Source organism: Chrysochloris asiatica, unplaced genomic scaffold (assembly GCF_000296735.1).
Source record: "Chrysochloris asiatica unplaced genomic scaffold, ChrAsi1.0 scaffold00161, whole genome shotgun sequence".
Classification (NCBI taxonomy): Eukaryota; Metazoa; Chordata; class Mammalia; order Afrosoricida; family Chrysochloridae; genus Chrysochloris; species Chrysochloris asiatica.
The window spans coordinates 4,047,587-4,062,817 of record NW_006408679.1 but is presented as its reverse complement, the minus strand read 5'-3'; the positions used below and the strand labels follow the sequence as shown (position 1 = coordinate 4,062,817).

General features: G+C 37.3%; 1 protein-coding gene across 1 annotated transcript in view; it reads right to left on the bottom strand.

Moving 5' to 3' along the window:
* The window catches only part of LOC102825417 (protein enabled homolog), a 198,639-nt gene that overhangs the window by 24,523 nt on the left and 158,885 nt on the right, over positions 1–15,231 (bottom strand). The window lies entirely within an intron of this gene.

Genomic DNA, 15,231 nt, shown 5'->3' with positions numbered 1-15,231 from the left:
AAATTCAAGGCAGAGAGCTCTGCTTAGAGGTTATGGTGGCTGTTTTTTGGGGTCCCCAAAGGGGCCTCACAGATTTTCTCAAAGAACTTAAGATGATTATGGTGGATGAAGTTTTAAAATTGAAAACTGCATTGGTCAGAAAAAGACCAGGAAAGCTGTACTGAGGAAACTTGCCCCACCACAGTAATATACCTGATCATTCATTAAGGTCTGTTGTTATGTGCCATTGAGTTGGTTCCGACTCACAGCGACCGTATATAGAGTTTCCGAGGAGCAGCTGGTGAGCTTGAACCGCTGACCTTATGGTTCAAACTGACTTTGCAGTCCAGTGCACAGTGGCACACCAGGGCTCCATTCATTGAGGGTAGTAAGGACTAATCTATAAGAATTTCATTGGGAAACCATTAACCATCCACCCTACAGTCTTGATCATCTCCCTTCAAAATTCTTTTTGCTCACCAAACTCAAAGGCACATGTTCTGGGTCTCTCAAGGATGCCAAAACTGGTGTTTTAACATGGTGTAACTCAAAGAATACAGAATGCTTCAGGGAAAGATGAAGAGGAGACACTGCTTCTAGAAGTGTATAGACCTAGATGGAGGATATGCTGAGAAACAATGGCTTTGTATTTTGATATTTTGATGAATACGGCTATGATTTTATAGCAACAGTTTCTGACTTACCCTCATATACTTCCAGGCTTTTCCCCATGTTAAAATACACATTTTTAAAACAAACAATAAAAGCCCACTAAATTAAATGAAATTTTATTTCTCTACTCCCCAAAATCTGTTTTATTTTCTTCCACTGAACATACTGTAAAAAAAGTTAATCAACATATATATCTATATGTCTTTATTTTTCAAAAGCATATAGTATTCAACCGTTTCAAAACCTTTTTAATAAGTTTTTTTACAGCAGGATATAAGCTATCCTAATATTATTACTATCATTGCAGTGCAATTGATCTTCATTATCTTTTGACCCTTTCCCAACTGCTTTCAAAAGATCAATACTGAAGAACTGCAAACTAAGTGAAAAGGTATAAATTTAAGATTTTTTATAATGGCTACAAATTGTCTATAAGAATGGTTGTGACAATTAACATTCCCTAGCAGCCCAGCAATATCTGATAGTGCCCAATTTCTTTTTTCCCTCACTACCTACCAGTTGTTCTGTGGGAGAAAGATGAGGCTTTCTGCTCCCATAAAGATTATGAGTCGGTTCCAACTCCATGGCACATAACCACCACCACCACCACTGAAATGATCATTTTTAATCTATGCTAATCTGACTGGTATCACAAAACAGTTTGTATTTCTTTGATTATTTCATGTGATTTGCCTTTGTTTATCTTTTCTAGGTAGCTCTTTCCTACAAGATTATACGATTACCCATAATTTCTTCTAATAGTTTTAGGGTTTTATTTATTTTAAATGTTGTTGTCGTTAAGTGCCTTCGAGTTGGTTCTGACTCATGGTGACCCTGTATAGGATTTTTGAGGTGTGGCTGGTGGATTTAAACCACCAACCTTGTGTTTAGCAGTCCAGTGCTGACTGTACAAGCACTATACCAGGACTCTTTATTTTTAACAGTATTCTCAAATTCATCTCAACTGCATCTTGGTTTTGAGATGTGACTAGCAATCAAGCTATCCCTCCTCCAAATGGTTAATCAGTTGCCACTCCACCATTTATTGTATAGTTTATGACCCAGATTTAAGATGCTACCTTTATCTATGTTGGATGGTTCTGAACTTTCAGAATGGTCTGGTACATAGGTCTGTCTGTTTATTATGGCAATAGTATCTGATACTTTTATATTTGCAGTATCCACCAGAAGATGAAACACTTAGGAATAAATATAACTACAGAAACAAAAGATCTATGCACAGAAAACTAAAAAACATTACTACAAGAAACCAGAAGAGAATGATAAAAATGGAAAAATATTCCATGTTCTATGACAGAAAGACTTAACATTGTGAAAATGTCAACACTACCCAGAGCAATAGAAATAATGCAATCTCAATCTAGATTTCAGTGTCATTCTTTAAAGAGATGGAAAAACTGATCACTACCTTTATCTGTAAAGGAAAGAGACCCTGGATAAACAAAATATTACTTAAGAAGAATAAAGTCGGAGGTCTCTCACTTTCCTGATCTCAAAATCTACACTATAAACTCAGTGGTCAAAACAGTTGCTACAGGTACACAGAAAGAAACAGATCAGTGAACCAGAACTGAGAACCCAGAAGTAAATCCAATCATATATAGTCAGTTGGTCTTTGACAGGACCAAAGCATGTTAAATGGAGAAGAGATAGTCTCTTCAACAAATGGTGCTGGTACAACTGGAAATTCATCTGCACAAAAATGAAACAATAGCTTTATCTCACACTATATAAAAAAACAAACTCAGGGTGGATTAAAGACTGAAATGTAAAACCTAGAACTATAAAAACCATTAATGGAAAAAACAAAACAAAACAGGGACAAACTAAGGGGCTCTAATACATGGCATAAATATACTGTGTTAAACATACACCAAACCACACAACAGTATTAGACATTTAGGATGACTGGGGCCTCCTAAAAATTAGACATGTACATCAAAAGATTTCATCACAAGAATGAAAAGAGAGCCCAAAGATTGGGAAAATTTTATTTTGCAATGACACATTAGCAAAGGGACCAATCTTTAAAATTTATAGAAAACTACAATACCTCTACAAGGAAAAGTCAACCAAATGTAAAAATGGGCAGAGGACATGAGCAAATACTTTAACTAAAGAAGACATTTAGGCAGCCAATAGATGTATGAAGAAATGTTCAAGATCATTAACCAGTAGAAAGATATAAATAAAAACAACAACGAGGTATCATCTAATGCCAACATTAACAGCAATATTAAAAAAACAAAAACCAACAAAAGCTGGTAAGGGTGTGGAGAGACATTGCTGGCAGGACTGTAAAATGAGGCAACCACTGTGCAAAATAGTATGGTGCTTCTTGAGGAAGCTGGAAATAAAAGTACAGAATGACCCAGCAAATGCTCTAGTTGGTATGTGTGTGTGTATATGTATATAGAAAGAGGGGAGGAGGGAGAGAGACAGAGACACAGAAAGCGTGCGCACTCTGGTAGTATAGTGGTTACGAATCAGGCTGTGAACCTTACGGTCAGCAGTTCGAAACTACCTGTTGCTCCACGGGAGAAAGATGAGGCGTCTGCTCCTGTAAAGATTTACAGTCTCGGAAACCCTGTACAGGGTCGTTATGAGTCGGAACCGACTCCACAGCACACAACAACAACATATATGTGTGTGTGTGTGTGTATATATATATATATTGTTGTTGTTAAGTACCATGGAGTTGGTTCCAACTTAGTGACCCTGCAGCACAGGGTTTCCGAGGCTGCAAATCTTTACAGGAGCAGAAAGCCTCATCTTTCTCCCGCAGAACAGCTGGTAGTTTCGAACTGCCGACCTTGAGGTTAGCAGCCAGATTCGTAACCACTAGGCTACCAGAGCTATGTTGTTGTTATGTGCCAAATATAACAACAGTCTCAGGTACACCACGGCCAACTAGCATAACAGTCCACAAAGGCAAGGTTCTACATTCTACTTTGATCAGGATCTTAAAATCTCCTGACGGCCATCTACGGTACAACTATTGGGCTCTCCAGGAGCAAAAGAAGGAAGAGTGATAAAATTAGAAGATGCTTGGATTAAACTTATCCAGTGGACCAATGGATCAGGTAAACATAACTCACCATGACTCTGAGACCAGAAGAACTAGATGGTGCCCCATTACATTATTAACTGTTCTGAAAGGGATCACAGCAGAAGGTCTCAGATAAGAGAGGCAGACAATGTAGAACAAAACATTAAATTCTAAAAGAATACTAGTTTTATTGGTCAGGAAGATATTGGAGGAACCCAAGGCTATGGTCCTTGACCACACCCTTCAAGTCTGGAGCAAAAGTCATCTTTCATATGAGGCAATTTTCAGCCAAGCGGTAGATAGGTACATAGAGGGGGCAACAGCACTAGTAAGGTATGCTCAGCATGGAACAATCATTCAAAATCAAAAGAGCAACATTTATTTAAGGACAAAGTTGAAAGGGAAGGGATGGAGGGTGGAATGTAAGTAGGAACAGCAGGAGGAAGTGGGATAACTGTTGCTGCACAGAGGGGATTTGCTGACTGTAAAACTAATAATCTTTTCCACAATGCTTAACTCAATTCACAATTAAGAAGTTAAATAAATAAATATGTATATATGGAAAGGGTTTCTGAAGAGCAGCTGGTGGGTTTGAAATGCTGACCATACAGTTCAAACCAGCCTTGCAGTCCAATGCATTATCCTGCAGTGCTACACACACACATGTATACATGGAATCCTGGGTGTGACGCTGTAGTATAATGTGCAGGACTGCAAGGTCGGTTTGAATCACAGGTCAGAGGTTTAAACTCACCAGTTGATTTTTTTTTTTAATTTAATCTAAATTTTAATTATTTGTGTGTTGTTGTTGAGGATATATATAGCAAAACTATACAAATTCAACAGTTTCTATAGGTACCATTTAGTGACATGGATGACATTCTGTGAGTTGAGCAACCATTCTCATCCTTTTTTTCAGAGGTGTTCTTCCCACATCAACCTAACACACTGCTTCGTAAATTTCCAATCTAATCTTTCCAGTTGAGGTTGTCAATTTGATCCCATATAGATTGATCAACAGCTGACTTCAATGGCTGACTTTTAAAGAAATCGATCTACAGGCTTTTCTTTCAAAGCACTACTGGGTGTACTCAAACCACCAAGCTTTTGGTTAGCAACTGAGCATGTTAATGATTTGTATTACCCAGGGTGCTTGGCTTTAAATCCAGGCTTCTCCATTTACTGGCTATATGATATTGGGCACATTACTCCACTTTGTAAGCCTCAGTTTTCTTATATGTAAAATGGGGTTTATATATCACACCCACCTCAACACCCTCAAGGCCTATAGCTGGCATGGAGTTAATCCTTGTAGTTACTACTACTTGAGTTGCCCTGAAACTTAAGTCACCGAAGCGCTCATACGATCTTCACTTCAGCAGTTGCTTCTTGGAAACCCTATACTGGGTTGTTATGGGTTGGAACCGACTCAACAATACTTAACAACAACATACACACACAAGGGGGTTTGAAAAAATTAATAGAAAAATTCCATGATCTTTTCATTCAATTTTTCACAGCATTGTGGGGAAAACTGAAGAAAAAAACATTTAAAGTTCAAAAAGTACTTGGTACCTAAAAATAGTGAATGTGATTTAAATAAGACCCATCACCATTGAGTCAATTCTGACTCACAGTAACTCTATACAACGAAGAACGGCTCTTTACAAGAGCAGACCACCTCATTCTTTCTCCTTCAGAGCAAGCTAGTGGGTTTGAACTACTGACCTTGCCAATGCTTAATATACTGTGCCACCAGGGATGCTTGAACTATTATTATTATTATCATTATTATTTAGACATTTCAAACTGTGACTTTCTCTGGACTAGTTAATTAGCAGGTTAAGCTCTAATTACAGGCAGATACTTTTTGTTCCTTTTAATAAAGATTTTACACTGGCCTTCCACAAAATCTTTACCCTTGTGTTTCCTAAGATGGCAAATAAAAAGAAGAAGCCCATCTGCACTACAATCCAACTTTGCTTCTCTCACAAAAATAATGTATCTAACAATGACTAGAGTCCTGGTGTGGTGCTGTAGGATAACCACTGGACTGCTAACCACAAGGTTTCTGGTTCAAAGCCACCAGCCGCTCCTTGGAAACCCTATACAGGGTTGCTATGAACGGGAACTACTTGGTGACACTTAACAACAACATCAACAATAACTGCAAGAAAAAGCCCCATAAATTTAGTAATATTTATTATAGGGACCCCTGGTAGCACAGAGAGTTACATATTCAGCAGTTCTGAGCTCACTAGTTCATTCAGATCTTTGTGGCAGAAAGATGAGGCTTTCTGCTCCTGTAAAAATCTGTTGTTGTTGCTAAGTGCCGTGGAGTCAGTTTCGACCCATAGCAACCCTGAATAGGGTTTCAAAAAGAGGAGCTGGTAAGCTTGAACAGCAAACCTTGCAGTTTGAACTGACTTTGCAGTCCAGCGCATTAACCCACAGCACCACAACCTCAGAAAGCCTCTACAAGGTTGGTAAGAGTCAGAAAGGGACTCAACAACACACAGCCAAACCAGTACTTACTATAGTTATCAATTACCATATGAGTGCAATCAAGATGCACTGATAATCACTGCTGCATGGAATGCAAAGAGGAAGGATCCTAATTGGAGAAAAGGGAGAAAAAAACTGGAGATCCACGACAGAATTTTGCAAGACCAAGGAGCTCTGGTAGCATGATGGTTAAGAGTTGGGCTGCTAATCTCTAGGTTAGCAGTTCGAAACTGCTAGCAGCTCTGCAGAAAAAAGATGAGGCTTTCTGTTTGCATAAAGATTTTATAGCCTCGGAAACCCTGAGTCAGAAGTGACTTCATGGCACATAACCACCATCACCAATGACTTCTTATAGCTTTTTAAAACAATATAAAAGACGACATGGACCTTACCAAATGGAATCCACAGGAATCAAACTGACTACTTTTGTGGGGGAGGGATGGTGGAGAATCTCAATTATCATCAGCTAAAAAGCCACAAAAGCCAAAATATGACCTTGAACATAACCCATATGAATTTAGAGACCATGTCAAAAACAGATTGAAGCATTAGATACTAATGATTAAAGACTAAGAGTGGTGGCATGACATCAAGAACAATAGACATGAAATCAAAAGGTCATTAAAAAGACAGAAAAGAAAGAGAAGACCAAAACAAATGTCAGAAGAAAATATGGAATTTGCTCTTGATCATACAGAAGCTAAAGCAAATGGAATAAATTAGGAGGTAAAAAAGCGGAACAGAAACTTTCAAATGGCAGGTTGAGAAGACAAAGTCATGTATTGTAATGAAATGTGCAAAAGACCTGGAGTTAAAAAGTCAAAATGGAAGAACACGCTTAGCATATCTCAAGCTAAAAGAACCAAAGAAAAAATTCACACCTAGACTTGTAATATGGAAACCCCTGACAAGGTCGCTGTGAGTCGTAACTGACTTGACAGTACTTTAACAACAACAACATGGGCAAAATATTGAATGATGCAGAAAGCATCAAAAGAAGATGGAAGGAATACAGAGTCACTGTGCCAAAAAGAATTGGTCGATGTTCAACCATTTCAAGATGGAGCATATGATCAAGAATCAATGGTTCTGAAGGAAGAGGTCCCAGCTGCACTGAAGGCACTGGTAAGAAACAAAGCTCTAGGAATTGAGGGAATACAAATTGAAATGTTTTAACAAACTGATGCCGTGCTGCAGGCAGAAGAAGTCCATATTTGTGCCCATTCCAAAGAAAGGTGACCCAACAGAATGTGAGTATCATTGAACGATATCACATGTAAGTAAAATTTTGCTAAGCATTAATTTAAAAATGGTTGCAGCAGTACAAGACAGGGAGCTCCCAGAGATTCAAGGAGGATTCAGAAGAGGTCATATAATGAGGGATATTATTGCTGACGTCAGCTGGAACTTGGCTAAAAGCAGAGCATACCAGAAATATGTTTACTTTTGCTTTATTGACTATGCAAAGGTATTTGACTACATGGATCATGATTAACTATGGATAACATTGCAAAGAGTAAGTATTCTAGAACACTTAATTGTATTCATGAGAAACCTGTATATGTACCAAGTGGCAGATGTTCAAACAGGACAAAGGGATATTACTGAATAGTTTAAAATAAGGAAAGATATGTGCCATAATCAAGTCCTTTCACCAAGCTTATTAAATCTGTATGTTGAGCAAATAAATCAAGAAGCTGGATTGAAGAACAATGAAGAAGAATATGGTATCAGGACAGAACGAAGTCTCATTAACAACTTGTGACAAGCAGATGACACAACCTCGCTTGTTAGAAACAAAGAGAAGTTAAAATACTTATTGATGAAGATTAAAGGCTACAGCCTTCAGTATGGATTACACCTCAGTGTAAAGAAAACAAAAGTCCTCACAACTGGACCAATAAATGTTGTTGTTACAGTACCTAATAACAACAGTGATTCATGCACTCAGATCAAGTTTATACTAAATTTAAAACTATATTACATTTAAAACATCAATATATACTAGAAAACAAACAAACAAAACCAAGGGCAATTTAAAATGTAATCAGTTTGGTATACAGAGCAAAAGTCACACTGGCATTATACTCAGAATATACTTTTATTTCAATTCAGAAAGTACGACAAAGTATTTAACTGTACTAAGAACTGTAAATGATGAGAAGATCCAAGTTATTAGGTCTTATAAAGGTACCTCTCTCTTTACATTTTTGTTGTCACTTAAAAAAAAAAATCAAAATATACAAGCACACAGTTTTTAAAGCTTACAACAAAAATCAATAGTTTACTGCCCCAACTCTCCCATGTTTCCTATACTTTAGAGGCATCACTGTCAACTCTTCAGCTGTTTCTTATATCTAAACTTTACGTATTATCTACTAAATTTCCAGTAAGAAAAGGCCTCACTCAATTTGCTCACCGCACACAACCTTCTCTAACTATAATCAAGGAAACATACTCTTTTTTGTTTGAATCAATATTCAGGATTTACATTATTAATATGATGAATATACATATAATATGATATATATAAATACTGTTTTGCAGTATGTATAATAAGCGTTAAGTCACAGGAAGAAGCTCAGGTTTGAATGACATGAATCTGAAAGAACTACTGAATAATGGCATTCACAACAAGTCCTGACTTGAATCACCTAAAGACTTCTTCAAGTGTACCAATTCCAAACTATGGGAAAATTCTGGCAGACTAATTTTTTCCAAGTATGAAATGAATATTTATAAGAATTTAAGTTTCTGAGAAAATATTTTTTCAGAAGCAATTACAATATAAATGACCAAAATTATAACCACCACGAATATTTAAAGAATATCAGAAATCTCCATCTCTAAATATCTATTTCTCTGCCAAAATTGCTATCCCAAAATTTAATGGGATAAAGCACTATCCCGCAATGAAATTAATAGAATTTAAAATATACATATCAAAATATGCAGCTTAAGTTGATTCAAAAATTTAGTTTTTGAATTGAGCAAAATATAAATAGCAAAATTAAATATACATTTAATTCGGCTTCAGGTATAATGAATACTGTTTGGTAAGTAATTATTTAAATTTTGACATAATGAAGTAGGTTGCAGGCTAGAAAAATGTTCTGAGTTGCTAGCATTTAGCATTCTATAATTACTAACACAACACACTTTGATGTTACTGATATGTCAGAAAATTACATAATTATGTTTCGACTGCATAATGTGGACATTTCATTCTATTTGCAAACAAATGAAAACATATAAAAATAAAATAATTTAGTTTTAGTATTACCAAGTTCCTGAGACAAGAGGCGATACTTACCACAGAAGGCGGTCAAGTTTTGGGCCATCCTGTCTCTGAAGGATAAGTGGAGGGCTGTGCACTTTCATTGTTGCAACTCCCTTGTTCTGTGCCAGTTTATTATTCCCCTTTTATAACTTTCATGTCGTAGTAGTGATTTGTACACTATTTATAGGTATTAACTAAGTTAGGTTCCGTGTTGAGACTAAAAGGACTGACTCATGTTTCTTAGAATATACTGTTTTCATTACAGTTAGCTGAGGAAGCCACGTATTACTAGTGAGTAGAAACCAAAAAATGTTATTAGCAAATGATTTATACATATATATGTGAACAGATAACTATTCTATCATCATGTTAATATAGTAGAGATAGTCAACTACTAAGATTTAACATTTAAAGTATCATTCGTTTCATCAAAGGAAGTTCACATTGATTTAAAACAAACATTAAACTTAAAAAAATTGTTATGCACCACAGAGTTAAGGCGCTTTGGTAGCATAGTGGTTACGAATCAGGCTGCTAACCTCAGGGTCATCAGTTTGAAATCACCAGGTGTTCCGCGGGAGACAGATGAGGCTTTCTGCTCCTGTAAAGATTTACAGCCTAGGAAACCCTGTGCAGGGTCGCTATGAGTCAGAACCAACTCCATGGCACATAACAACAAGAACTGTAGAGTTGGTTCTGACTCACAGCGACCCTGTATAGGGTGTCCATGGAGCGGCTGGTGAGTCTGAACTGCCAACCTGCAGTTCAAACCATTCTTGAGGTTGAGTGCTTATCCTATAGCGCCACACCACGATTCCATTACAATTATGGTGGTTAGGTGGTTATGTGCCGTGGAGTCAGTCCCGACTCATAGTGACCCTGTATAGGATTTACGAGGCTATAAATCTTTACGGGAACAGAAAGCCTCATCTTTCTCCCATGGAACAGCTGGTAGTTTCGAACTGCTGACCATGAGATTAGCAGCCCGAATCATAACCACTATGCTACCAGAGCTCCTTCATTACAACTATAAACCTTCTCAAATCTAAAAACCCTCTTGGCTCCAATCTGATAAGTAGCTCCTCAAGCTTTGCTTTCACCTTGGTCATTCTGGGAATTCCCTGGTCTCTTTCCTTAATTGGATCCTTTTATCCTGGATCCTCGAAGGTTTCAACACTTTTGGTTTCATTTTAATAGAACATTTTCCAGTAGTCTCCTAGGAAGGAGCGCAAAAGTTCTAGATGGTAAGATAAAATTGGAAATCATTTTTCTCAGGATTTTGAATTCTGTTACAAAATTCAATGCTGTTCCAATAACTGATCTTTTGTATGTGACCTAACTCCTATCCCTGAAAGCTTTTAGAATATTTTCATAGTGTCTCCTTCCATTTTGTTTATTCCCCTATTCCGCCACTCAAGTGATCCCTAGTGGTGTAGTGTATTAAGCATTGGGCTTCTAACGAATGGGCTGGCTGTTTGAACCCACCAGTCACTCCATGGGAGAAAGATGAGACTGTCTGTTTCCATAAAGATTTACAGTTCTGGAAACTCTAGGGATAGGAAGCCCTGATGTGTAGTAGTGACATCTTACGCTGCTAACCACAAGGTCAGCAGTTTAAACCTACTAGCTGCTCTGAAGGAGAAAGATGAGGCTTTCTACTACCAGAGATTTACTGCCTTAGAAATCTTATACAAGGTCACTATGAGTCAGAAGTGACTTCACTGCATACCACCACCACTAGGGATCAATTATACTCTGTCCTAGAAGACCACTGGAGTCCTGGTGTGGCACTGTGGGTTAATGCACCAGACTGAAAAGCCATTTGAACTGCAAGCTCATCAGCAGCTCCTTGGAAACCCTATATAGGGTGGCTATGGGTCGGAACCGACTTGATGGCACTTAACAACAACAAGGTCACTATCAGTCAGAATCATCTTGATGGCTACAGATCCCTACGCCAATCTCCTATTATTTGGACAATGGGCCTCCTAATTCAATCTACTTATTTTTTCTTTTTCATATACCATTTCTATTTTTTATGACTATTTTCAGGGTAATTTTCTCAATCTTAGTCATCAAATCTCCTATTCTTTTTAAAAAATTAGTGCTGCTTAAAAACTTTTCCCCAAGTATAATAGTTTCTTATTCTCGGAATGACCCATTAAAAACGACTATCAATTTTTGTTGAGATCCACTTGGCCAGCTTTCCCTCAATTCCTCTTTTCAATATGGCATCTAACCCATATGCTCGGTCTAGTATCTCTCAGTCTAGACCAGGAATCAGTAAATTTTTTTTCTGTAAAAAGACCAGATAGCATCTCTGTTACATACTCTTTTCTTCTTCTTTGCTTTTCTAATTATTAAAACAACACTTTAAAGAATGTAAAAGTCATTCTCAGCTCTCAGTTGTATAAAACAGGCTGCAGGACTGGATTTGGTCATGAGTTATGCCTTGCAGACCCCTAGTCTAAACTGTTGTGCTGCCTAATACAGTAGACAGTAGCCACTTGCAGTTGTTAAGCACTAGAAATATGGTTAAGTTTGAACTGAGATGTGATTTTAAAGTATAAAGACCCAGTTTGGAAAAAAAGTATGGAAAATATGTTACATTCTTGTATGAATTACTTGTTGAAATGATGGTATCTTGTTGTTATTGTTAGGTGCCACTGAGTTGGTGCCGACTTATAGCGACCCTATGCACAACAGAATGAAACACTATCCAATCCTGGGCCAATCTCACTATTGTTGCCACGCTTGAGCCCACTGATGCTGCCACTTTGCACCGATCCATCTCGATGGTGGTTTTCCTTTTTCTCTAACCCTCCACCTTACCAAACATGATATCCTTCTCCAGCGACTGCTCCCTCCTGACAGTATGTCTGAAGTATGAGAGACGAAGTTTGGCCATCCTGGCCCCCAAGGAGAACTCTGGCTGCACTTCTTCCAACACAGATCAGTTGGTTCTTTTGGCAGCCCACGGCAATTTCAATATTCTCCTCCAACATTTTAACTCAAAAGCATCAATTCTTCTATGGTCTTCCTTATTCACTGTTCAGCTTTCACATGCATATGAGGTTAACGAAAATACCATGGCTTGGGTCAGGCGCACCTTAGTCTTCAAGCTGACATCTTTGCTCAATACTTTTTAAAAGTCTTGTGCAGCAGATTTGCCTAATTCAATACGTCATTTGATTTCTTGACTGCTGCTTCCATGAATGTTGATAGTTGATCCAAGAAGAATGAAGACCTTGACAACTTCAATCTTTTCTCTGTTGATAAGAACATTGTTTATTGGTCCAGTGTTGAGGATTTTTGTTTATTTTACATTGAGATGCAATCCATACCAAAGGCTGTGCTCTTTGATCTTCATCAGTAATTATTTTAAGTCTTCTTCACTTTCAACAAGCAAGGTTGTATCATCTGCATATCGCAGGTTGTTAATGAGTCCTCCTCCAATCCTGATGCCCACGTTTAATACAGTTAAATATATTAAAAGTAATTTCACATGTTTCCTTATGTTATTTTCATGTGTGGTTACTAGAAAATTTTAAGTCACATGTGGTTTGTCCGCTGCTTTCGATTAGACAGCACTGGTTCAGAGACTCTGATTCTGCCCCTCTAGAGAATAAATGCCCCTCTAGAGCCACAAGGTCAGCAGTTCAAACTTACCAGCTGCTTCTTGGAAACCCTACACAGAGTCCTCGTTATGAGTCGGAATCAACAACAACAGACACTCTGAAAACCCTGGCGGTACAGTAGTTAAGTGCTCTGCTGTGAACTGAAAGGTCAGCAATTCAAAACCACCAGCTGCTTCAATGAATGAAGATGTAACAGTTTGCTTCCATAAAGATTACAGCCTTGGCAATACTATGGGCAGTTAATACACTGTACTTATAAGACTCAGTATGAGTTGGAATTAGGGTCGGTTTTGTTTTTCTGTAAGCAATTCTTATACAGAATTTTTTTCAGGATAATGAAATGGCTTGCTTTGAAAGGGCATACCACAGCCCAACCCCTTCTCCCCTTCTCTGTGCTGACTTAGTTTTAAACTTTCTTTGGCACACTAAATTAGTTACCTGCCATCACCAATGTTTTGGAATTCAAACATCATTTCTTGTCTGTATTTGATGTCCTTAAAATGCAAACAATGTTTTTCAGCATGCAACTGATCTTCCTAAACAAAGAACAGATCCTAAATAACGTTCATATGTTATTTAAATATTTGATTTTCCTTTTTTGTAACAAGTCAAAAGCCAAGGAAAAATATAAAGAATAGAAATGTTAAACTAATAGTAACAATCTATGTAACAGTCTAAATAAAATCCGACTCAAGAAAAGTACATTCTACATACTGCCCATATGTATGCACACATATGATTAAGAGCATAGTCTTTCTATCATTCTCTTTCTACCCTATTCATTGTTGTAAAGTGCTATCAAGTCAGTTCTGATGCACAGTGACTCTGTATAGGGTTTCCAAGAATGTAAATCTTTATAGGAGTACAAAGTCTCATCTTTCTCCTGCAGAACAGCTGGTGGACTCCAACTACTGTCTTGCGGTTAGCAGCCCAACACATAACCCACTAAGCTACTAGGGGGGCTCCATAGCAACAGCAGTTACCTAAGAGCAATAACAGAAATTAAACAGTGTTTATTAACTCTATAAAACTATTAAACTTGTTAAAACTATCCACTTAAAATATAATTGATGAACATTATAATAAAAATGATCGTTTCTTTCACATGACAGTTTTTCTGTAATAGGAGGAAAGGCTCTACCTGATAAAGTTATTCAGTTATGAAATGCAAGCTGGTCCAAGGATATTTTTACACTACCTCTAAAAATAAAATCAAGCAAAATAAAAAATGATTTTTGTAAGTAATCATATGAAAAATTTTTGGAAATAAAATTTTCAACTTGGGAATTCTGTGTCTCACTCAGTTGCACTGTGCATCCGTTCCTCTGCCACTGTGTTTTCTAATCTACACAGGTGGATCCAGTCAGTGCACTGTTGCTCGTTGTGATAAAGTGAACACAAGTACTGAGTGTCTATAGAAAATTCAGTGGATTTGAATGGGATGTAGGTCAAAGGAAAATGGCACTTTTCTTATAATGTGAAATTACTGCAGTGACAAAAGACAAGATGATGTTTTATTTGACAATTCAGAAAAGGAGTTTTAAACAGCAAATTCTCAGCATGGTTGGACACAACCAACTTATCTAACAAAAAGAGATAGTTATTAAGTCACACAGTTTATTTCAATTTGCTTGCTTTCCACACATACTCTTTCTGCTTGAAATGTCTTTTTCACCTTTCTAAGACTGGACACTTCTATTTCACTTCCTCTTAAAGACACAGCTCAAAAAGAACCTTTTCTCCATGAAGCCTATCAATCTCCTGAAATACACAGAGAAATTCGAAGGAGAGTGGAAGGATGTACTTTTGTTTTATATGATCTTCTCAACAACTGTATGAGGCAATGCCTTTATTATTTTCATGTTATAGCAGTATCTAGGACATTTCATCATCAAGCCACAGGATGAGAGTAATCAAAAACCATGCAAAAGTTAAAAGAAATTACTACATTAAAGTTGAAAATCATATAGTCTCTGCTTTATGTCCCAACACCTGCATACAGTTACATAATTCAGAAGCAGAAACTCCCTGGCTTTTTATTAGAAGAGAACTTCAGGTTTCCACCCTCAAGCTACCACATTATGGAG